Raw genomic sequence first — 22,971 nt, 5'->3', positions numbered from 1 at the left:
CTCTCTCTCTCTCTCTCTCTCTCTCTCTCTCTCTCTCTCTCTCTCTCTCTCTCTCTCTGTATCTATCTCTCTCCCTTTCTTTCTTGCCTCTTCCTCTGCCCCACACCTCTGGTGGCTATGCTGTGAACTTGTCTTCTCCCTCAGACCCTCCTTCTCATGACAGACGGAACCCTCAGAACCCAGGAGCTGATATAAAGCTTCCCTCCTGTAAAATCGTACTCGAGGATATTTTATCACAGTGCACAAGAGTCCAGCAAATCTCCAAGTCCAGTGCAAGGACGGGATGTGCTAGAAAGTGTCCTCCCTGCTTCAGATACAATCAAGGTGGAAGGGAAGCATTGTTACCAAGTGACAGACAGGGATGGAGGGAGAGAGGCAGAGAAAGAATGAGAGAGGAGAGAGCGAGAGAAAGATATAGGAGACTGTGACAAAAGACAGAGGCAGAGACGGGGGGGGGGATATACTGACAGAAGTCTGGGACTGGGGAGCTGCCTCACAGGTAAAATGTGCTCTGTACAAATATGAGGACCTGGGTTCAAATCCCCAGAATTCACATGAATCCAGATGTGATCGCACGGACCTGTAATCCAGAGACTCTATGGAAAGATGGGAGACAGGGGATCCCTGGAGGCTCATGGACCAGCTAGCCTGGCACACACAGCAGTGAGCAGTGAAAGGGCCAATCTGAAACCCCGAAGTTGACCTCATTACATAAGGACAACATTATGAGAGTATAACTTAAATTTAAACTTAAAACTAAAAAGGAGGGAAGATTTATTTCCTGGACTTCACATGTTTGCTATGGCATACATGAATAACACATATACACACACCACACACACACATACCATACACATACATACCACACACATACCACACATACACACACTCGTACACACCACACACATGCACAGCACACATACATACCACACACACACATGTGTACACAACACACACACACACCACATACCACACACACACACACACATGAACATGCACATATAGACACACACATACACACATACCATATAACACTGCCCAAAAGGATAAAAAAATCTAATGCCCAAAATATATCAAGATCCTTTATGACCCAACAGTAATACAGTACTAATGACAACCCAATTTATAATAGGCAAATAGTTTGACCAGGCAGATGCCCAAATGGCCAATGAGCTCGTGCTAGCATCATTAGTTACTAGGGAAACACGGCTGTGACCGTGGTGCACCAGGCGCCACTCAGGAGGACGGCTGTCATGCGGAAATGGATAATGGCAAGACTTGGCAAGAATGTAGAAAAAAATGTGCTACCATGAAGGGACAAGCGGAGAGGTGGCTCTGTGGTTAAGAGCACTGGCTGCTCTTGCCGAGGATCCAGTTCCCAGCACCCATGTGGTGGCTCACAACTGTCTACGACTCTGGTCCCAAGGTATCCGACATCTTCTTCTGAGAACACTGCACGTGTGCACGGTGTACATACATGCAGACAAAGCACCCATACACATGCAAAATAAATGGAGTGCTAGTGGGCGCGGGAGATGGAGCCACTGTAGTGACTGCTTGCTGCTCTGACAGTTCACAGAGACACTTGCCAAAGGACTTCTCAACGTAGAGACAGAGGTGAAGCTGAGGAAGGGTCCAAAAGAACCAAACCTCACTCACACAAGAACGTGTGCAAAAATGTTCCTGGCAGCATTGCTCGTGAGAATCGGTGAAGACTGCCCAGATGCCCATCAACTGATAAAGGCAAGAACAATGGTGTGACCATCGGAGTGAGTGAAAGACCAGACCTAAGCCACACAGTGAGTAAGCCTTGACAACACTGCACTAAACAGAGGGGGCTGCGCACCGACGACCGGAGGGTGAGATTCCATCCCCACGGCCTGTTCAGAATCCACAGAAACAGAGCAGATAAGTAGTTGCCAGGGGCTGGAACATTAAGGAGAGTGGGGAGTGACTGCTCGTGTGTGCCATGCCTCTTTGGGGGCTGGGGAGAAGGTTCTAGAATTAAACAGTGGCAGCGGCTGCGTGACTCTGAGAATACACAAGAACCGGTGGGTGTGGACTGGGAGATAGCTCAGGATGAAGCACGGCGTGAGGACCTGACCTTGACACCCAGGATCTACCTAGAAGCCAGCCATGGGGCACAGGTCTGCACCTGCAGCTCTGGGGAGGAGACAGGAGGGTCTCAGGAGCTCCATCACCTGCCAATCTAGCCCAAGGCAAAGCTCCTGCCTCAGTGGGAGATTGTGCCTCAGATGAGAGGGTGGATGGAAAAGTGACCGAGAACACCCACATTGACCTCTGACCTCCACCTGTGTCCACACAGGCAGGAACATATATGCATGTGCACAGGGAGACAGAGAGACATAGACAGAGAGAGAGACAGACAGAGAGAGACACAGAGACACAGAGAAAGACACAAGACAGAGAGACACAGACACAGAGAGAGACAGAGACAGAGAGACACAGACAGAGACAGAGAGAGATAGACACTTAGACATAGAGTAAGACACACAGAGAGACACAGAGACAGAGAGACACACAGAGACAGACACAGACAGAGACACAAAGAGACAGAGAGACACAGAGAGACAGAGACAGAGATATACAGAAAGACAGAGAGACAGAAACAGTGAAACACAGAGAGAGACATAGAGACACAGAGAGACACAAAGAGAGAGACAGAGAGAGTTACAGAGACAGAGAATATTATGCACTTTAAGAAAAAGAATTTAGAGGCTGGAGCGGTGGCTCGGCAGTTAAAGGTATGTATTCATTTCCTGTTGTTGCTTACCAAATGACCATAAACTCTGTTATTTGCAATAGCAGGCATGGCTGAGACATCTAACCTAGACATCTCAGGAGATTAAGGAAAGAAGATCACGAGTTCCAGGCCTCTCTGGACTACAGATCAAGTTCAAGACCAGTCTGGGAAATGTATTGACATCCTGCCTCAAAATAAAAACTAGGAAGAAGGCAGAGACTATAGGTCAGTGGAAAGGAGTAGCCTACAAGGCATGAGACCCTAGAATCTCCAAAACAACAAAAGCATCACCACCACCACCATCACCACCACCACCACCACCACCACCACCATCATCCCCATCACCACCACCACCATCACCACCACCATCACCACCACCACCATCATCACCATCACCACCATCACCACCATCACCACCATCACCATCCCTACCTCTGTCACCATCACTATAACGTGTGTGTATTATCTTACAGTGCTGTAGATCAGAACAGTTGGTGTACAATGTAATCTGGAAATTCCCTCCCAGACACGCCCAAGAGGGTTGTCTCCACAGTGTCCTCAACCTAGTCAGGTGGACAATCAAAATGAACCCTTTAATTCCCTAAAAGTTCTTCCTTCCAGTGCCGTCTTCTGTTGCTTAGGATGTTGAGAGTGAAGGTCCCCGGTCTGCGGTGCCTGTCAGGAACAGGGTCCAGACCTACTGTGAGACACCACGGAGCTACTCACGCTGGCAGAGGAGGACAAACAGTGCTTCTGGCAAATAGTGAGTCAGCACACACTGAGTCAACATACACTGAGTCAGCACACACTCAGTCAGCACACACTGGCCTAGTATATAGAAGTCAGCACACACTGAGTCTGCACACACTGAGTCAACATACACTGAGTTAGCACGCACTCACTCAGCATATACTGAGTCAGCACACACTGGACTAGCACACACTGAGTCAGCACACACTGGATCATCACACACTGGGCTAGCATATAGGGAGCCAGCACATAGAGAACCAGCACACACTGAGCCAGCACACACTGAGCCAGCACACACTAGGTCAGGACACATTGGGTCGGCACACACTGGGCTAGCACACACTGAGCCAGCACACACTGAGCCAGCACACACTAGGTCAGGACACACTGGGTCAGCATACACTGAGCCAGTACGCATTGAGTCAGCACATACTAGGTCAGCACATGTTGGGTCAGGACACACTAAGCCAGCACACACTGGGTCAGCACACCCTGAGCCAGCACACACTGGGTCAGCACACACTGGGTCAGCACACACTGAGCCAGCACACACTGGGTCAGCACACACTGAGCCAGCACACACTGGGTCAGCACACACTGGGCTAGCATGTGGGGAGCCAGCACATTTAATGAACCAGCACACACTGAGTCAGCATGCAAACTTCAAATGAGCTCTGTTCACGGCAGGGTTTTAGGCTCAGTAGAGAATGTTTCTAAATTTGAGGGTGAGTTCTACACCATGCACCACTGTGGAGCCCAAGAATTTAGCTTTGCTTTGGAATTTTTAAAAGGGGCTCGGGCAAGCAAACAAGAGCCTTCCAAGACCACATCTCCTCAGCTCCTCCCTTCCAAGACATACCACACCTCCCCCTGCTTCTCTCTGACAGCTGGGCCTGAGGCTTCTCAGTGAGTAGACACTGCCCTGAGTGCATGCCCTGGGCACACCACTCGGACCTGCCCCATCCTCCACCTCCCAGGAGCAGCCCGGGCCCCACCCCCACCCCGTGTGGCCTGCAGGAAAGTCCCTGCAACCAGATACACCTGTGGCTCTTGCCTCACCCTCCCTCCTGAGTGCCACCTGTCTTGTCTGAGCAACCGGTGTCTGTCTGTTCAACTTCTTCCCTGAGACACACAATTTGACTTCTCCTTCCGAAAGGCACCTGAATGGAAACAGTATGGGTTTCCTGGTCATTAAAACAGAAAGCAGGAAGATGGTGGAGGAAGGAGGTGGGTCCTATAACAAGAACTCAGTCAGCTCTCCTCATCAAGTGGGCTCATCCCCTGTGGGCTTGCACCCCATGGGCTCATCTGCTCCAGGGGGGACTTGATCCTTCCAACCCTGAACCGTACAATAACCAGGACAGCACAGGCTCAGGTGAGAGACAGAGACAGAGAGAGAGATAGAGAAACTCAAATACTGCAAATACTGTGTTTAGCAATTTTCTCTGAATTTGAACATTCTATCCCAGAGAGAGAATACTCAGAAAGTCAACAAATCTCTCAAAGTCTGGGCGCTTAAGCTTACAGGACCCACAAAGCCCCGCCCCAAGGTGATAGGAGCGGCAGATACTCTCCAACTCCTGTAAGTAAGACAGAGCACCAGGCTTGCAGCTTCTGTGACAAGGCACCAAGGCCAGGGTGATGCTGCTCTCTTCGAGCCTTCCTTGCTCTGTAAGTAACCCCTTATCCATACCCCTGTCAGCAACCCCAACAAACTCATTCATTCACCAAGTTGGATGGGGATGAATTTATGATCTCCCGTGGGTTTCCCATCTGGTGAACAGATGTTTGTGTCATGTCTTCCCTGGAAAAGGCTCAGACGATGCCTTGACACTACTGCTTTGTGACTTCCAGAAAAGTCTTCTTTGTCCCCAAGCCCTGGACATCGACCCTGGGCATACGTGGAGATGGCCATAGCTCAGTGTGTGAGGCTCCTGTGATTTGACGGAGATAACACACACGAGGAAGCCAACACAGGGCCTGCCCCGTCCATTGGAACACAACATGCACTAGCTGTTGGAACGGACAGGAATGGCTGGGCCTCACTAGCCTCAAAGCCACAGTGCTTCTGCGCATGCGCAGGACTGAACCACCCTGCCCTAGGCAGCCGCCACAAGGTTCATCCAAACCGGCAAGTTCAGGTTGCCCTTGGCACCTAGCACAGGATTCACTTCACAGGGACCCTGACAAAGAACACATCCCTGATCCAATCAAGGGAGATGCTCGGATCTGGGCCAGCAGAGTGTCGACCATTCCGTCTTTTATTAAGTGACTCTCGCAAACAAAGAGAGGGAACCATATTCAAAGTGACTTCTACACAGCGGAGGCAGCTGGGATGCTGGCCAAATATTCTGGGCAACAGAAGAAACGAAAATCTTCCTCTCTTGTCTGTCAGAATCAGTCAGCCCTCTGGAGGAAAGGAGGTTACCATAGCGTCCTCAGCTTGTCAGTTTCCGGGAGTCTTGGTCGTAATCCCAACCCCTTTTCTCGTTGGTGTCGGCATTATTGCTCATGCAAATGAAGTCTGATCTTATGTTTCTGATGAGATGGCTGATTCTATGGGAGGGCAGCCCGGGGAACACTCCCACACGCTCTGACAGCCTGATGAGGAACGGGAAGGTACAAGCCGGCAGAGACTGAACTTTCAAAACGCCTGTTAAGGAAGAAGGATGAGCAACTGGTTCCTCCATGTGGCTTTGGTGACTCTTGGTGACAGTAAGAGAAACTTTGAAAGGTGAAGACAGGAAGTGGCAGGTGGATCCTGTTAGATATGACCTATTAGCGATGACTCAATAGTAGAACACCTGCCTAGCATCTACTAGTGAGAGGCTTGGGTGTGGCTCGGTAGAGCACCTGCCGAGGATCTTATAGTGAGGGGTTGGTGTGTGGCTCAGAGGTAGACCTAGCCTACAATTCACCAATGAGGGGTAGGGACATAGTTTAGTTTTAGAGTGCCTGTCTAGACTCCCCTAGTGAGGGGGGTTGGGGTTTAATTCGCGGGTAGATTATTGACCTAGAATCCACCAATAAGGAACAGGGGACGCGAGTCAGTGGTAGGACACCTGCCTAGAATCAACCAGTCAGAGGCTGAGAGTATGACCTCTGGCCTCCAGATGCGTAAGCACACATGTGCCTGTGAACCAATACATATGCACCTTCACGAGATTCACTCCAGTGACCATCTGTGGGGGGCTGAAGAGATGGCTCAGAGGTTAAGAGTACTGGCTGCTCTTCCAGAGGTCATGAGTTTGATTCCCAGCAACCACATGGTGGCTCACAACCATCTGTAATATGACCTGATGCCCTCTTCTGTTATACATAAAACCAATAAATCTTTAAATGAAGGTACCGTCTTGAGGGACAATTTGTCTACCTCCCTCAGATGCCAGGGTCACCATGCAGCTGACTGCCGTCTTGTGGGAGTGTAGGAGGCTTGCAAGAAGGAGGACACTCAGCTTGGGGTGAGTTAGAGATGTCCCCGATGCCCTCAGCCTCCTGCTCCATTACTTTGCCATGTCACCAGGGTAACCAATACCACACCCCCTCCTCCCCAGCTCCCACAGAAGGAAGGTCAACGCTAATGAAAGATGCTATCCAGAACACCAGCACCAGGCCGTGCTGACATAATTAGCTGTATTTGTGGTCCTTGAGGTTTGGCGTGTGAGGATGGACTGGGACGGGAGCTGAGGAGGTGGGCACATCTTCCAAAGGCTTGGAACAAAGACAGCAATTTGGATGGCTTCCAGTTAGCGATAGCATCTTTGAGAGTGGCTATCTAATTAGCGCCTGCCTGGTTTCCGAAAGACAGGCTGCGCAGAGCAAACAAAATGGGAGCTTGGCTTCCCCTCAACCCTGGCCCGTGACTGAAAGGGTGGAGACATCAGATGCAGCCCTCATTGCGGGTTCAGATGCCAGAGGGTGTTTTATTCCCTCACCCCCCCAAAAGAGTGATGTTCTCCACACTGGAGTTTGGAGTGGAGCTTAATAACATTGTTGACATCCCAAACACCCCAGAGCCCTCAGTAGTCATTAGCTCTCGGAGGTTGATGCGGCGGGAAGAGACGTGTGTGCGGCAGCAAACACCCTTTTTATCTGGGCTTTAATTTTCCAACGAGCCAAGTTTACTTCTTTTTAATTTCTTTGTATTTTTAATGGGCACATACTGTTTGTTCGTAGGCGCAGCAGAATACTGTATTTGCCACTCTTCCCAGTCACTGAGGAAAAAATGAGAACTTCAGGAAGGGAGGCTTGCTCTGGATCACAGCTTGAGGGTACTGCTCCTCATGGTGCGGAAGACGCAGAGGCAGGAGCAGGAGGCAGCTGGTCACATCCGCGGTGAGGAAACAGAGATGGATAGATGCCAGGGTTCAGCTCGGTTTCTCCTTTGCATTCAGCCTGGAACCCAGCTCACAAATTTGTGTCCCCTACGCTCAGAGTGGTTCTTCCAACCACAGTTAACTCAGGTAGAAAATTCCTCACTGGTAGGACCTGCCCATGCTCTCCGAGGTAGTTCGAAATTGTTTACTGGTTTTTAGCTGACAGTCAGTAAGTAGCGTTTAATCCTCACAGGTACAGTAGGATAAGCTGACATGTGGAGATGCAAAATGACCTAAGGAGAGGAATTCAAGTCCCTCACCTTTGGCTATTTATACTCTATGATGTTGAGTTTTGTGGAATCTGCTGCTGTGGACCCCTAGACTGACTTTTGGCAGTCAAATCATTTTCTGCCTCTGCTCCTTCCCTTACCTTGACTAGATTCTGGTGGTGAGCACAATCTACCCTCCTCTTCTCTCCTCCTTCCCCTTCCCTCCCCCTTCCCCTCCCCCCCCCCCCCCTTCCCTTCCCTTCTCTTCTCTTCTCTTCATAGTGTCTCGAGGACCCCAGGCTGGTTTCAAACCTGCTGTGTAGTAGACCCTGACCTGATCCCCCTGCCTCTGCCTCCTGAGGTCTGAGACTATAGGTATACAACACCCACACCCAGTTTATTGCATTCTGAGGATCAAACCAGAGTCTCGTTTGTGCTTGGCAAACATACTCCTAACGGAGCCACACCCCAGCCCTCTGTCCTCTGTGAGATCGGAAAGTACAGCACTCTAAATAGATTCGAGCACGTGCGTCCACGGGGGCCGCGGTACCTCTCCTGTCTCCACCTGATTTTAGGACGGGCAGCAAGTGGCTATGTTCGCTTCCAAATGACCTCGACCGAGTGGGTTGTCTTCACTTAGTCTTACCTTGATTTCTTTCCTCTTCTATGAAAGGAGGTTATAATGACACGTCCCCCAAAGGCCGCTGTGAGGGTCGATGCTAACGCGTGTGTTTCTGCAGCTGCTTGAAAGATGAGACATGATGATAGTGATGGGGTGACACTGAAGATGCCAGGGTCACCTGCGACTTGGTGCTGCTGCTGGTGCTGCTGGTGCTGCTGGTGCAGGTGCTGGTGCTGGTGCAGGTGCTGATGGTGCTGCTGGTGCAGGTACAGGTGCAGGTGCTGCTGGTGCTGCTGGTGCTGCAGGTGCAGGTGCTGGTGCAGGTGCTGGTGCAGGTGCTGCTGGTGCAGGTGCTGGTGCAGGTGCTGGTGCAGGTGCTGCTGGTGCTGCTGGTGCTGAAGGTGCTGGTGCTGGTGCAGGTGCTGCTGGTGCTGCTGGTGCTGCTGGTGCTGCAGGTGCAGGTGCTGGTGCAGGTGCTGGTGCAGGTGCTGCTGGTGTTGCTGGTGCAGGTGCTGGTGCAGGTATAGGTGCAGGTGCTGCTGGTGCTGGTGCTGCTGCTGCAGGTGCTGGTGCAGGTATAGGTGCAGGTGCTGTTGGTGCTACTGGTGCTGCTGGTGCTGCTGGCATTGCTGGTGCTGCTGGCATTGCTGGTGCAGGTGCTGCAGGTGCTGGTGCAGGTGTTGGTGCTGCTGGTGCTGCAGGTGCAGGTGCTGCTGAGGGTGATGGTGGTGGCTTATTTTCCCTCAGTGATCCTTCCCAGAGCAGGAAGAGTCCAGGGGAGGGTCTCACAGGAAGAAGAGGGACTCCTGATGGCTGAGCTTGTTCCTCTCCGTCCCCAAAAGACTTCTGTATACTTACTGGTGGCCCCGTGCTGTAGATCTGGAAGGGATTTACTGGTAACACACAAGCTAGGAACTGGAAAGGCATAAGGTGCCACCAACCATGAGTAGAATCATCGGCATGTCTCCAAGATGGCTCAATCCTGGGTGACAGTGGCCTGAGCTCTCAGCTGCCCAATCTCTGGTCTTCCTGTATAGACTCGCCACCTGCTTGGGCTCCTTACAGCTGGGGAACCAGGTTCCAAAAGACAGTATCTCAAAAGTGAAGGTTATGGGATGGAGGAAAGACAATTTTCCAACCTGCTTCAGGCCTGGCCTGGAGGCCCCGGAACACAGTGCCTGCCGAGTTCTGTTGACTGAAGAGAGCACATCACAGATACACCTTCACACAGGCAGGAAGACGGAACTCTGTCTCTTGTTGGCAGCAGGGGGTCAAGACAAGGGTTGTGCTATGTAGCCCAGGCTACCTTCTGACTCAGAGAAAGCCTCTATCTCAGCCTCCCTAGGGCTGGGATTACCACACCTGTTTTAAGCTCCATCTCTTGAAAGGAAAAGAAAGGACAAGAGCTATCTTTGTGGAGCAGGGAAAATTGACGACAGCCGTCACTGGTGACTATCTCAGTCTTAGAAACCTTTCTCATTACTTTGATCAAATACCTGACAGAACTTGAGGAGAGATTCAGTCTACGGTGGCTCAGGGGTTGGAGCACAAATACTACCCGGTACTCAGCTGACAGCCTCCTTTCCTTTATTCGTTCTGTGTCCTCAACCACCATATTAAGGCACACATGCACGCACACGCACACCACACACTCCCAGGTACGCCTCGAGGTGTGCTTCAACAATCTTCTAGGCGAATCTAAATCCAATCAAGTTGACAGTGGGGTTTAAGCATCACCAGATAAGCTGTCTGTCATCCCTAAGACTGAGGTATTCCACGTTTGTTTTTTGCGAGGAATTAATTACCAGCTGGAATAATAAGCTTAGTGATAACTGCGGCCTGCTGACAGAATGCTCCGCGCCACACGGTTACATGTGCCATCCCCAGTTTTAGCACACCTTATTTCTTGAGAAAGACTCTCTCGTTGAACCTGGAGCTCACTGATTTGGCTAGACATCCTGACCAGGGTGCAGGGCTCCATGTCCTAGGATTGGGGATTGCAAGTGTGTATCACCACGCCTACCATGGTGCCAACCCAAACTCAGGGCCCATGCCTGTTGAGGCGTCTCCTCAGAGAACCCCATCTCTTGAGGTTTCCACTGATTCTTAGTCACACCACTCTCTGGGAAAACCAAGCCCTGAACAGGAGACTCTTAGCAGGAAAGGATCAGAACTGTGATATCTCACCAGGTAATTGTTCCAGGACTTCCACATTCTGCAGGATCCACTGATGTGGAAGGCTCTGGGCCTAAGGATGATTTCAGCCAATTAAAGCCACTGAAAAACCCAGGACTCTAGGTTCCAGATCCCAACCTTCCCATGAAGGGCCTCTCCTTGTATTAAGAGGTCTGTGGGAAGACTAACAGAGTCAACTAACCTGAACCTCTGAGGGTTCTCAGAGACTGAACCGCCAACCAAAGAGCAAGCATGAGCTGGACCTAGTGCCCCTCCCTGAGTGCATATATGGAGCAATATGTAACATGGTCTTCATGCAGGTCCCCCAAAACCTGGAGTGAGGGTCTGTCCCTGAATCTGTTGCCTGCCTGTGGATCCCACTCTTCTAACTAAGCCACCTTGTCTGGCCTCAGTGGGAGAGGATGTGCCTAGTCCTGCAGTGACTTGATGTGCCAGGGTAGGGTGATACCCACGAGGGCCTCCCCTTTTCAGAGAAGGGGAAGGAGGAGTGGGGGAGGGGCTGTGTGAGGGAGGACTAGGAGGAGGGGGGCTGTGATCAGGATGTCAAGTGAATAAATAAGTTAAAGAATGAAAAATAAAAGAGGTCTGCGGGAGCTGAGAGGCCAGCTGCACTGTGGCTAGGCAACCTTCAGGGTCAAAGAGCGTAACTAATTTTCAGTGCGTTGCCTGTGGAGAGCAGACGAGGCCTTAGTCTAAGGCAGCTTCAGGTGCCTCTGGATCTCTGATGAGGCCTGAGTTATCCACCACACAGGACTGTGAGCTATGTCACACACTTGTGAATATGTGTTTGCTTCTGTCTATAGATGTGAGGATGGACATGGCCAGAGCCACCTGTCTCTGCATCTTCGGCCATTCAGAGCTCCAGCTCAGGTGGCTGTGAAGGAGTACACTTCTCCGTAAGTCAATACGGTGAAAATGGAGTTTAGCAGACAAGGGGTCAGGACACGCCCCTTCTGTGCCCCGACAGAGTATGACGTCACCAGCAAGGCCAGCACACATGTGGGGGTCAGAGGACAGGGTGTCAACTCTCACCTCTTCACCTTGTTTGAGACGGTCCCCTGCGGTGTGTGTGCCAGGCTGCTGGGGATTCCCGTGTCTGCTTCCCGTTCCCTAGCAGGGATTACGGGTGTTTGCACTGCTCCATCCAGCTTGTACGTGGGCTCTGGGGGTCTCCAGTTGTCAGGCTTGTGTGTCAATGCTTTGCCCCCTAAGCCATCTCCCCAGGCCAATCCTCCTCACCCTTGCTCTTCCAACAAGCCTGTGGAAGTGGTCAACTGGCTCTAAGTCTGAATCTCTCTGCTCTAGGGTCCTCCCTTCCGTCGAATGCACTTCGTAAATTTTCCCTGTTTTCTCAAATGCTGCGGTTGGAATCCAGGGCCTTGGGCCTAGGAGGCAAGCACTGCAACACCGAGACACTGCCCTTGATGGCTGGCTCTCAATCAGATCAGGTAACCAAGCACAGGCCCCTGCGTCTCAAAAAACCCTGAGATTGCCTCGGTAGTTTTAAACAGAAGGAGCTTTGCCCAGCAAGGAGCGAAGCAGTCCTCAAACCTTCGAGGCGGGAGAGGCAGGCTGTGAGCTGAGCCTTAGGGAAAACCTCCAGTCCCCAGAATTCTTCTGGGTCTCCTCCACCGTTACCAAGGAAACCAACAAATCAGGAAGCTCCTTAAGCATACCGTGCCAGTAAAAGAGAAGCGCTCATCCCATCTCTCTTCCCATTTAAACACTTTCCAAAGCCGGTCCTGCTCGCCTGACTCTGGTTGGGAAAGGCTGAATCGCATCTGAAAGTCTTCCTTGCAATAGAGGGCTATAGGGAAATTGGTTTTCTTTTCCTGACTTCTTGGTATAAAAAGGCACGCGTGAAGGAGGTTGGAATAAATGTTGAACAAGCGAGTGTGCGGCATCCTCCTCTCCGCTAATCGCTCCACATCTGAGCGGTTCTTTTCTTGAAAGCCTCAGTCAGAAACGGGCTTTGAGCTCACTGAGAGGACGTTTGTCTGTTCAGCTCCACCGGGGGCTTACAGAGAGCGCTTGTTGGGTGGGTGGGGGCGGGGCTGTTTAAAGCTGCGGACCGAGATGAAGGAAGCTGGGCGTGCTTCCTGCTGGAGTTCCCGGGCTACAAAAGGACACAAATAAATAGAAAAGAAGCAAAGAAAACAGCAGGAGACGGTACTGTGGGAGGATGGGAGACAGCTCTGTGGGGGGAGTGCTTCCTACACACGCCAGCGGAGTGGAGTTCCGAGCACTAAGCAAAAAGCAGGGCGTAGCAGCTTAGACTCCGGAGTCCCAGCTCGGAGGTGGGGGGTGGGGTGGGGGGAGGCTGATCCCTCGGGCTTAATGGGCAGCCTGCCTAACCAAACCAGTGAGTTCCAGGTTGGGCGAAAGACCCTGTCTCAAAACTAGAGCTGGACAGATGAGGGTGGTTAAGTGCCCTGGCTTGCTCTTGTACCTGACTCAGGTTCAGTTCCCAGCACCCACAGGAGTTCCCGGGGAATCCAACGCCCTCCTATGGCCGCCAAAGGTACTGCACACACGTGGCACACAGATACCCAAGCCTGTCAAAACCCCACACGCATAAAGTAAAAAATTAAATCTTTATAAAAAGTAGAGACAAAGAAAATATCTGGTGTAGGAGGGTTTAGGTCCCTTTTCTCTCTCATTTCCCAGCTTCAGCGACATTTACACAGATTCCTCCGCCTCCTGCTCGCACCACGATGCTTTGCCCCACAACACGAGCCCAAAAGCACGAGATCCGAGCCTTTCTTCCTTTTCCGCTATTTGTTACAGATACAACATGCTGACTCATATGGACTGTAATTTAGCCGCTACAGCAGATGGAGTGGAGTACGCAGTACACCCGCATACGCATATACGTGTGTGTGTGTGTGTGTGTGTGTGCATGTGTGTGTGTGTGCATGTGGAGCCCAGAGGCTGACATCAAGTGTCTTCCTCACTCTGGCTCCACTTTACTGAGACAGGGCGTCTCTTGCTGAACCCAAAGCTAACTGGTTCAGGTAGTCTAGATAGCCAGCTTGCTCCAGGGATCCTGACCCCTCCTGGGCACCGGGATGCCAGCCAGGCCTTCATATATACATACTTTAACTTGACTGTTGGGGATTCAAACTCTGGTCCCCACACTTGCACAGCGCACTCTTTATCCACTGAGCGTCGCCACAGCTCTATTTTCTCCCCTTAACTCCGTCAGGATTGAACTTCCCGTCCCCAGTTTACCTCCAAGGTATGAGACAGGGTTTCAGAGTCTGAACAGCCCAGACCACAGGGGCAGCCTCATCCAAGCCCGAATCTTCCTGCCAAGTAAGGTGACCGCAGCGTTCACGCCCAGGTCATAGAGGGCGCGGGATTGCTGTCATTCGGCACAGGCCTGTCTCCTTGCTGAGAACTCAAGGGCTTTGGGTTCTGAGTCCCTGTTTGACTTTGCACAGCAGCCTCTGTGTCCCAGCCTTGGGGGAAGTCCAGAGTCTCCTTGGCCGCTTCCACCTCATCCATCCAAGGTGCATCTGTCCTCTTTCTCTTCAGAACTCCTGCTCAGTGGCTGTTCTCATATGCTTAACTTGGTGTCTTACTTTATTTGGGGAGGGGACAGTGAACAAGTGTGTGTGTGTGTGTGTGTGTGTGTACACTGGCACGTGTTCGAGCATGAGTACACATGTGTGAGTGTGCATGTATGTCTGTGTTCATGTGCATGCACAGGTGAATGTGAGTGTGTGCGCATGTGTGTGTGTGTGTGTGCATGTGTGTGCTTGTGCATTCACATGTGTGTGTGTGTATTCGAGTGTGCTTGTGTGTCCATGTCTGCTTGTGTGTGTGTATGTGTGTGTGTATAGGTATATGTTTTTGTGCAGGTATGTGTGAGCGTGTGTGTGTGTGCGTGTGACCCTTCAAGGAGGTCAGATAGAAACATCAGATGTCTGTCCTGAATTGCTTATCCTATATTTTAGAACAAGGGACGTGGAACTTGAGAACCTGACTAGGCTGGCTGACCAGCATGCCCCTGTCTCAGTATCTCAGGCACCAGGACTACAGGAGCGCACTGCCAGGCCCAGCTTTCACATGTGTTGAAGATCTGAACTCAGGTCCTCGTGGTTGCAAGGCAAGCTCTTTACTGACAGAACCAGCTCCCGGCTGTTTCGTTTTGTGTTGAGGCTGTATTAACTTGGACATCTAAACTAGACGAGGACAGTGAGAGATGCACATTTTAAATCAAACTCACACTTATATGTGGGTACCCAGTGTTCTAAATGAAATACCAGCAAATTGAGGGAGCTGGAGAAATGGCTCAGTTGTTGACATGCCTTTTGTACGGGGATGAGGGCCCATGTTCCATCTACATGCATGCACATGCGCGCGTACACACTCTCACACCTACACATTCACACACACCTACACACTCACACACTCACACACTTACACACTCAATACCTACACACTCACACACTCACACACTCATACACACTCACACTCCTACACACTCACACAGTCCTACACACACCTACACATTCACACACACACCTACACACACACACTCACATTCACACTCACACACTCCTACACATACCTACACATTCACACACACACACACCTACACACTCACAATGTCCATCCAGTACTTCTGAAAAATAAAAATTAAATTGTATATATAGAAAATAGGATGAAACCAAACACCGACGTATAGTTAAGAGGGTGAGGCACCCTGACCGGGGAGGTTTTCTGCCTGGTCTCCACAGTCAGACTCCATTAAACTGTTCAAGTTTTTTCCCCAGGCTCAGAACCCTGAGAACCTACACTTGCAAACACAGAGGAGAGTCACGTATCCGCCCTGGGAACTCGCCTGGACTCTTCAGAGTCGGGAGACCCATCAGATCATCTGTCGTGGGGAACCGCTTCAGCAGTCCTGGGCTTGTCCCAGCAGATGCAGAGAACCATTGGGAAAAGTCGTAAATTGGTTCATGACTTTTTAAACAGAAAACAGCGGTCCTGACTTCCAAGAGTTTGCTCCTCAGTGAACCAGTAAGCGTCCAGTCAGCATTTAAAATCAACTTTCTGAGTGTGATATGTAGCCAAAGGCCGGATTCAAGAGTACAGCTGAATCTTAGTACTGTCAGGGAGCACTGGGGCATTTCCATGGTCCCTGGATTTTTTTGTTCTTTTCTTTTCTGGGCTGTTAGCTTTGAAAGCCAGAAGACTCACTGTGGAGAAGCTGTGAGAACAGCAGTCACTTGGGACCCAGCCGGATGTGGACTCAAAGTTGGTCCCCAGAGAACTACCATACTCATAACTTTCCGGAGCCCTCTGGAAAGTTCTACTGGCAAGACTTGTTGTCACTTAATCTGGCTCAGTTTTTACTGTGTGGCAAAAACCCAAAAGAACATTTGCAATACGTTAATAATAATAAAATGATAATAGTGACGGTGGTATGTAATTGTAACAATATTAGCATCATAGCCCAGGGCTGGCAACACGGTTGAGAGAGTAGAGGTGCTTGCTGCCAAGATAGGCCACTTGAATTCAATCTTAGGAACCACGTCACGTGTGGTTATTTGACCTCCATGTGCGTGCTCTGTAATGCATACACACACACACAAGCACACACGCTAAAAAATAATTTTAAAATGAAAAATTATATATAGAACAGTCCACAGGGAGCTTGGGAAACCTCCATCATCCTGGAAAGCTAGCTTCAGCTTACAGAGGTTTTAAGTTCTCACCTCTGGGTGACCTTGAGACGAAAGTAAAAGTACACACAGAGGCCCGTGGCTCGCAGCTTTGGAGGAAGCATACGGTCGGTCATTCCTCATAGTGTGTAACCAGAGACTTTGGATCTCACACATAGCAGGAAACACAAGCTTGATAGAATTAGTTCAGAAAAGTCACAAAACCAATGAAGAGAAATTAAAAAACAAGCAGCACATTAGTAAGTGTTGGGGGGCAGGGGAAGCAGGAATCCAATTGTCACACTGTGTTCCTGAAGTGGCTCCAGTTTTTGTTTGGGGATTTGGTTTGAGGTTTTTTTGTTCTTGTTTGGTCTGGTTTTCTTGAGACAGAGTCTGACTCTGTATTCTTGGTTGCCTGAACTCGATACACACACCAGGTTGGCTTCGAACATATAAAATCGACCTGTCTCTCTGCCTCCGAAGTGCTGGAATCTGAGGCATGCACCACCCACCTGGCAAGGTGTTCAGTTTTAACAGACAATTTTTCAGCCATGTAAAGAAATAAAAGGCACAGTCTCCACAGAGGAAAATCCTCTGTGGATGAAAACTGTCCTTGAAGGACTCCAGATCACATGCTGGGCTTATTAAAGAAGTCTGTCAACGAGTCCCAGGAATATGTTCTACAGAATTTAAAGGAAAGTAGGCTAGCTATGTTTCTTGAAGCAGAGAATACGGGGAGTGGGGGAATGGATTTAAAAAAAGAGCAAAAATGTAAATGTTGGTATTGAAATGTATAACTGGAAGGGAGAATTTGCTGGAATGACTTCGTAGTCGTTTTGCATTGAGAGACGAAGGAACAAAGTTGAAGACAGGCCAAGTGTGGGCCGAAAGGAAGCGTGTGCGTGCGTGCCCAGGAAGGAGCAGCTCCAGAGCCCTGCGGGAGCCATCAGCCCACCAACGTACCAGCAGCCAGCAGGCAGGAAGGTACCAATGGAGGCTGGAGGTGTCCAATGCCCCTGGAGCTGGAGTTACAAGCCGTTGTGAGCTGTCTGTCAGGGATGAGAGCAGGATGTGAAGAGCAATCAGAAGCCCGAGCTCTTAGCCACTAAGCCATCTACCCAGCCACCCAAAATAACTTTAAAAACCCAAACCTGCAATAACCTACACATCTGCAAGGTTTGGAGACTGCAGGGCGGGGTGGGAGGCAGTCTCGAAGGAGACTGAGCATTCTGAAGTGTCAGAGCAGGACGCTGGAGGGAGGAAGACAAAAGAGGCGTCTTCAGAGATGCTGGAGAGGGCTCAGTGGCTATATACCCTGCTTTGAAAGCTTAAGGACCTGGGAGTCTGGCTCCCCAGAGCCCATGTGAGTGCCAGGTGGGTGTGGCCTGCCGTAATTCCAGCAAGGGCATGAAGCCAATTATTTAACAACAGTTGATCAGTCCTGAAATCATATAGACACAAGAAACATTATATTGGCTTAGCGAGTTGTGTTTTTATATTTAGAAATGCATACAAGCACACATGAGGGTGTGCACGTGTACACCTCGCCACCACAAACAATAACTAAAGAAAAAGACCTTATGAATTTGAATGAGAGCACATGGGTGTGTGTGGAATGGTTTGGAGAAAGGAAAAGGGACAAATTATACAATTATAATATGACCTCAGAAGATAAAAAAAAAATATAGGTTCTAAAACTGACAGTCTTGCCATTAGCTCCATCTGAAGGAGCCACTGGAGGTGGATCTTACTGAGATAATGATGCTGAGAAATGATTCTTTTTGTCTGAATTTTATCAAGTACTAAAGATTAGAACAGCGGAGAAGTGAGCCTCCGAATCAGATGAAGGCCAAGTTTGAAAATTAATACATTTCTTCGACTTGAAATTCTGCTTCTGCCTTCTAGCTGGATGGAGGCCAGCCTTGGGGTAGCCTTGGGCAAGACCTCTTATAAAGAAAATGGGGGCTGGAATGAGGTGGTAGGGTACTTGCGTGGCATCTGCAAGGCCCTGGGTTTGGTCCACGGCACAGATATACATCATATACACAAATACATACACCATATGCAAATATCACATATCGCAGGGCTGGAGAGATGGCTTAGAGGTTAAGAGCACTGACTGTTCTTCCAAAGGTCCTGAGTTCAATTCCCAGCAACCACATGGTGGCTCACAACCATCTGTAATGGGATCCGATGTCCTCTTCTGGTATGCAGACAAACATGCAGGTAGAGCATGTGTGTGTGCGTGTGTGCGTGTGTGTGTGTGTGTGTGTGTACATATAACATATACTATATGTGTATAATCTTTAAACATATACATAGAGCACATTCCATTTTGTGGCATGGAGTGTTACCTGGTTCTGGAATAAAAGTAAAAGCACCTAGTGAATTAAAAGTAAACAGTAAACAACAGTGAGTTCTATGGCCCGTGCGCAGCTCTGCGTCTCAGCATGCCTGCTGAGGATGCTCACAGTGGACCGGAAGTGCTTCTGACTGATAGCATGGGGCGATCAATGAACTTAAGCATCACAATGCAATGGATAACAGGTATCTAAAATGTAATTAAATCAAATAAGGTAGGCATGGCTAAGGCTTGAGCTGCAGCTCGATCATCCCAGCTACTCAGGAGGCTGAGGTGAAAGGATTGCCTGTTCAAGGCCAGCCTGGACTACAGGGTGAATACAAGGCTAGCCAAGGCAAGTTATGAAGACCTTGTCTCAAAATACGAAGTTAAAGGAGGGGTACAGTTCTGGGGTAGAGCCTATGTATCTAGCATGCCCAGTGCCCTGGCTATGGCCTATAGCAACCACAAAAGGAACAGTAACAAATTGAAATAGTACCAGCCATCTGTCTCGGCTTTTTTATGCAGTCCTGTCCTAGAGATCCCACATAGCAGAAAAATGGGGAGATCATCCAGGAGTGGGGGTGAAGGAAAAAGTGCAAGAGTTTGGGCTAGCCTAGGCTACATAGTAGGATCCTGACTGGAAGGAGGAAGGAGGGGAGGAGAGAAAGGAGAGGGGAAGGAGAGGAGAAAAAGGAAAGGAAAAAGGGGGAGAGAGAAATAGAGGGTGGAAAGCAGGGAGGGAGGGAGGGAAGGAGGGAGGGAAAGAGGGAAGGAGGGAGGGAGGGAGGGAGGGAATATAATGCTAGTATGTACTGCTTACAGTTGTTTATGGACAGAGTCCAAGATCATGGACACACAAGTAGAACTAGCGAGATTATCAGCAGAAGCTAACGACAAAGTCTACTCACGTAGACTCCCCAGCGCCCACAGTAATCAGTCAGGAATCGTGAGTGAAAGGTAGTGTCCCATCATCAAAGCAAGAAAAACTGAGTTACCCATGAATAAATCCACTGAAAGATATCCCAGACCTTTATGGAGAGAATTATGAGAGTCACCGAGGACATCAGAGGAGACCCCGGAGGATGGAGAAATATTCCCCCTTCACGCTCGGGGAAGACGATCAGATTTAATCTATGAATTCACTGCTGTCCCAACCCGGCAGGGCACTTTATGGCTTTGACAGACTGATTCTGATATTAATCACAAGTGGTTAGAGATAAGAACCTACCCCAGCAGATAGAAAGATGAGCCCTGGGGCTGGGGACGTGACTCGGCAGGTGAAGTGATGGCTGGGAAATCGTGAGGGGCTGTTAGATTCCCCAAACCCAGCTTAAAAGGCTCAGTGTGGCAGAGCATCCACGTTACAAAGTTGTCCTCCGACCTCCGCACATGCTGGGTCATGCATCAGCACAACAGGCACACCAGCATCTCCTAACACTGGGGAGGCTTGAACAGAGCATTTAGCATCTTCTTCTCAGCCCACATGGTAGCACACACCATTAATCTCAGCAACCAAAAGGCAGAAGCAAGCAGATCTCTGAATTCGAGGCCAGCTTGTTCTACAGAGTGAGTTCCAGGACAGCCAAGGCTATATAAGAAAGGCAGAGATTGTTTTCCTCCCAGTCTCTGCCCCATTCTCTTGAGACAAGGTCTCTCACTAAACTGGAAGGTCAGCACTTAGGCTAGGCTGGCTGGCTAGCCAGCTCTTGGGATCCAGCTGCTAGGCTCCCTTGTCACCCAAAGTAACGGAGGACACTCAGCCCTGAGTGACCCGATGCAAGGAGCCAACACCCCACAGGAGTTGCCTTGGATGCCATCTGTCTGAAGACAACAGAACCCAGGATTTGTCACAGCTCCTCTGAGGAAGAACCCCGAGTCACAGGGGCAGCTGAATTGGGCACAGCTCCCCCAGTAGAAAGACCAGGGTGGAAAGACACACTGCTCACAGGTTTCCTGTCCAGCCAGCTCAGGACCCACTGCTGGGATCAGCCTCTCTGCTGTTCATCATCACCGAACCATTCCTACAAAGGTGTGTCAGGCTCGCCATACATCAAGGAAAACACTGTTGGAGGTAGAGAAAGGACCACAAGGTAACTTCTGTGAAGAAATAAATGCAGGGTTGTGGTGGCACGCAACTGTAATCCCAGCACTTGGAGGCTAAGGCAGGAGGATCAGGAGTTCGAGGTCATTCTTGGCTACATAGCTAGTTGGAGTCCAGCCAGAGCTACATGAAATATGTCTCAAAACAAAACACAGAAAAAGACTGTACTATGTTAAAAATGTCTTTGGGGGCTGGGGAGATAGATCTGTGGATAATGTACTTACTGAATATCTCAGCTCAGATCCTCAGGACCCAAGTAGAAAGCCAGACATGGTGATATGCACCTGTAATCTCAGTGCTGGGGAGGCAGAGACAGGAGGATTCTGGGAGCTTGCTGGCCAGCCAGTCTCACCAATCATGAGCTCCAGGTTTGCTGAAAGATCCTCTCTCAAAGGATAGAATGATAAAGACACCTGATGCTAACCTCCAGGTTCCACATGTGCATGCAAGAGTATCCATGCCAACACTTCTGTGTGCACACACGTGCGGGAGTGCACACACACACACACACACACACCGTTTTCTTCTGCCTAAACATTTCCTTTTTTTCTAATTTTGAAATAAGTTAAATATTCTTATGGTAGGTTAGTACTAAATCTACTGTGCCTAATGGCTTAGTTAGCCTTGGGGACAAAATTCGGGACACCATGAAGGAGACATCACAACAGACACTGAGGTCGGTACTGATGCAGTTGCTATGGTGATGGAGAGCTGGGACAGACGAGGAAGGTGATAGGGAGTCAGGAGAGAGGACAACTCTGCATTCCTCATGGAAAGGGAAGGATGGGGAGTGAGGAAGGACAGAAGGACTGCAACGGGAGACACACCTCAGTCTCCACGCCTCATGCAGAATAAATCACCTCAGCCTCCGCACCTCATGCAGAATAAATGAAGGTCAAGATTCAGAAACTAATTGGAGCCATTTGCAGCCTAAACGGAGCTGCTTCCTCATCCCTCCGATGGGAGGACCCCACTGGGGGAAGCAGGCATCCAGAACACTTAGCTTCCAGGAGCTTGCTTCCTGCCAAGAACATCGCTGCTAAATGAGCTCCCAGGAGAGGTCCTCATGCCAGACAGACTGGTGACAAAGGCGTTCTGGAACTCCTGAGCTAGGTAGACAGAAAGAGCCAGCTCTCAAGATGCTCTCTATAGCTCTACCCACTGCAGGCAGGCTACCCGGATGGCATTGAATACCTGGGACAGGGTCCCCACACCTCAACTGAAGCAGGGACACGGCCGGACCAGCGGTGGCTGTCAGTTCATCATTTCTCCAAATATAGGAGCCAGCCGCTGGAAAAAGAGGGAGACAGTTCCCAATTAAAGATCCTGTCAGACTGCAGCAGTGTCACCGACTCTCTGTGAATGGCTACAGAGGCAAACACACTCCCCTTTCTCTTAGTCTTTCTTAGAAAGCTGGGTCAACATTCACGGCCTCAAGTCTGTCCTCAGCCCAGGGGCTCTGCCCCTTCCACAGGAGAAGAAAGCAAGGACGTTGGCTTCCCACATCCTCCTCCTACAGATAAAGAATGCCTTCTGTGAATTCTAGGCGATGACCTGAGCTTCTGTCCCTTCTCTCCCCCACAGAGGCCAGGTGATGTGCTGGGGGACATGCCCACTGCCCAGGTCTTCAACAGCCTATTCTCCAGCATCCCCTGGGGGATCTGGTAACCACACCTTCAGAACTTCTGATGAGCAGGACCCTGCATCCCAGCATGTTCCCAGCTGATGCTGATGCTGGCTTGAGGGTCAAGCTGTGAAAACACTAAAATCCACACCCATCCTTGTCTGCCACTGACTGCCTGCCCATCTCCCAAGTCCTCATATTTTTGCTGGCCCTTCTGTTTTTCCTATCATCTAACCCAAATCCTCATCTTGGCTAAGCTGCATGCAGCCATGGGCCTGCAGCCCTCACCCCAGCCTAACCGCCCCGCTAAGCT

This window comes from Grammomys surdaster, unplaced genomic scaffold, assembly GCF_004785775.1.
Source record: "Grammomys surdaster isolate TR1022 unplaced genomic scaffold, NIH_TR_1.0 125977, whole genome shotgun sequence".
NCBI lineage: Eukaryota > Metazoa > Chordata > Mammalia > Rodentia > Muridae > Grammomys > Grammomys surdaster.
The sequence above is the reverse complement of the archived record's forward strand: the minus strand, read 5'-3'. Positions refer to the sequence as shown.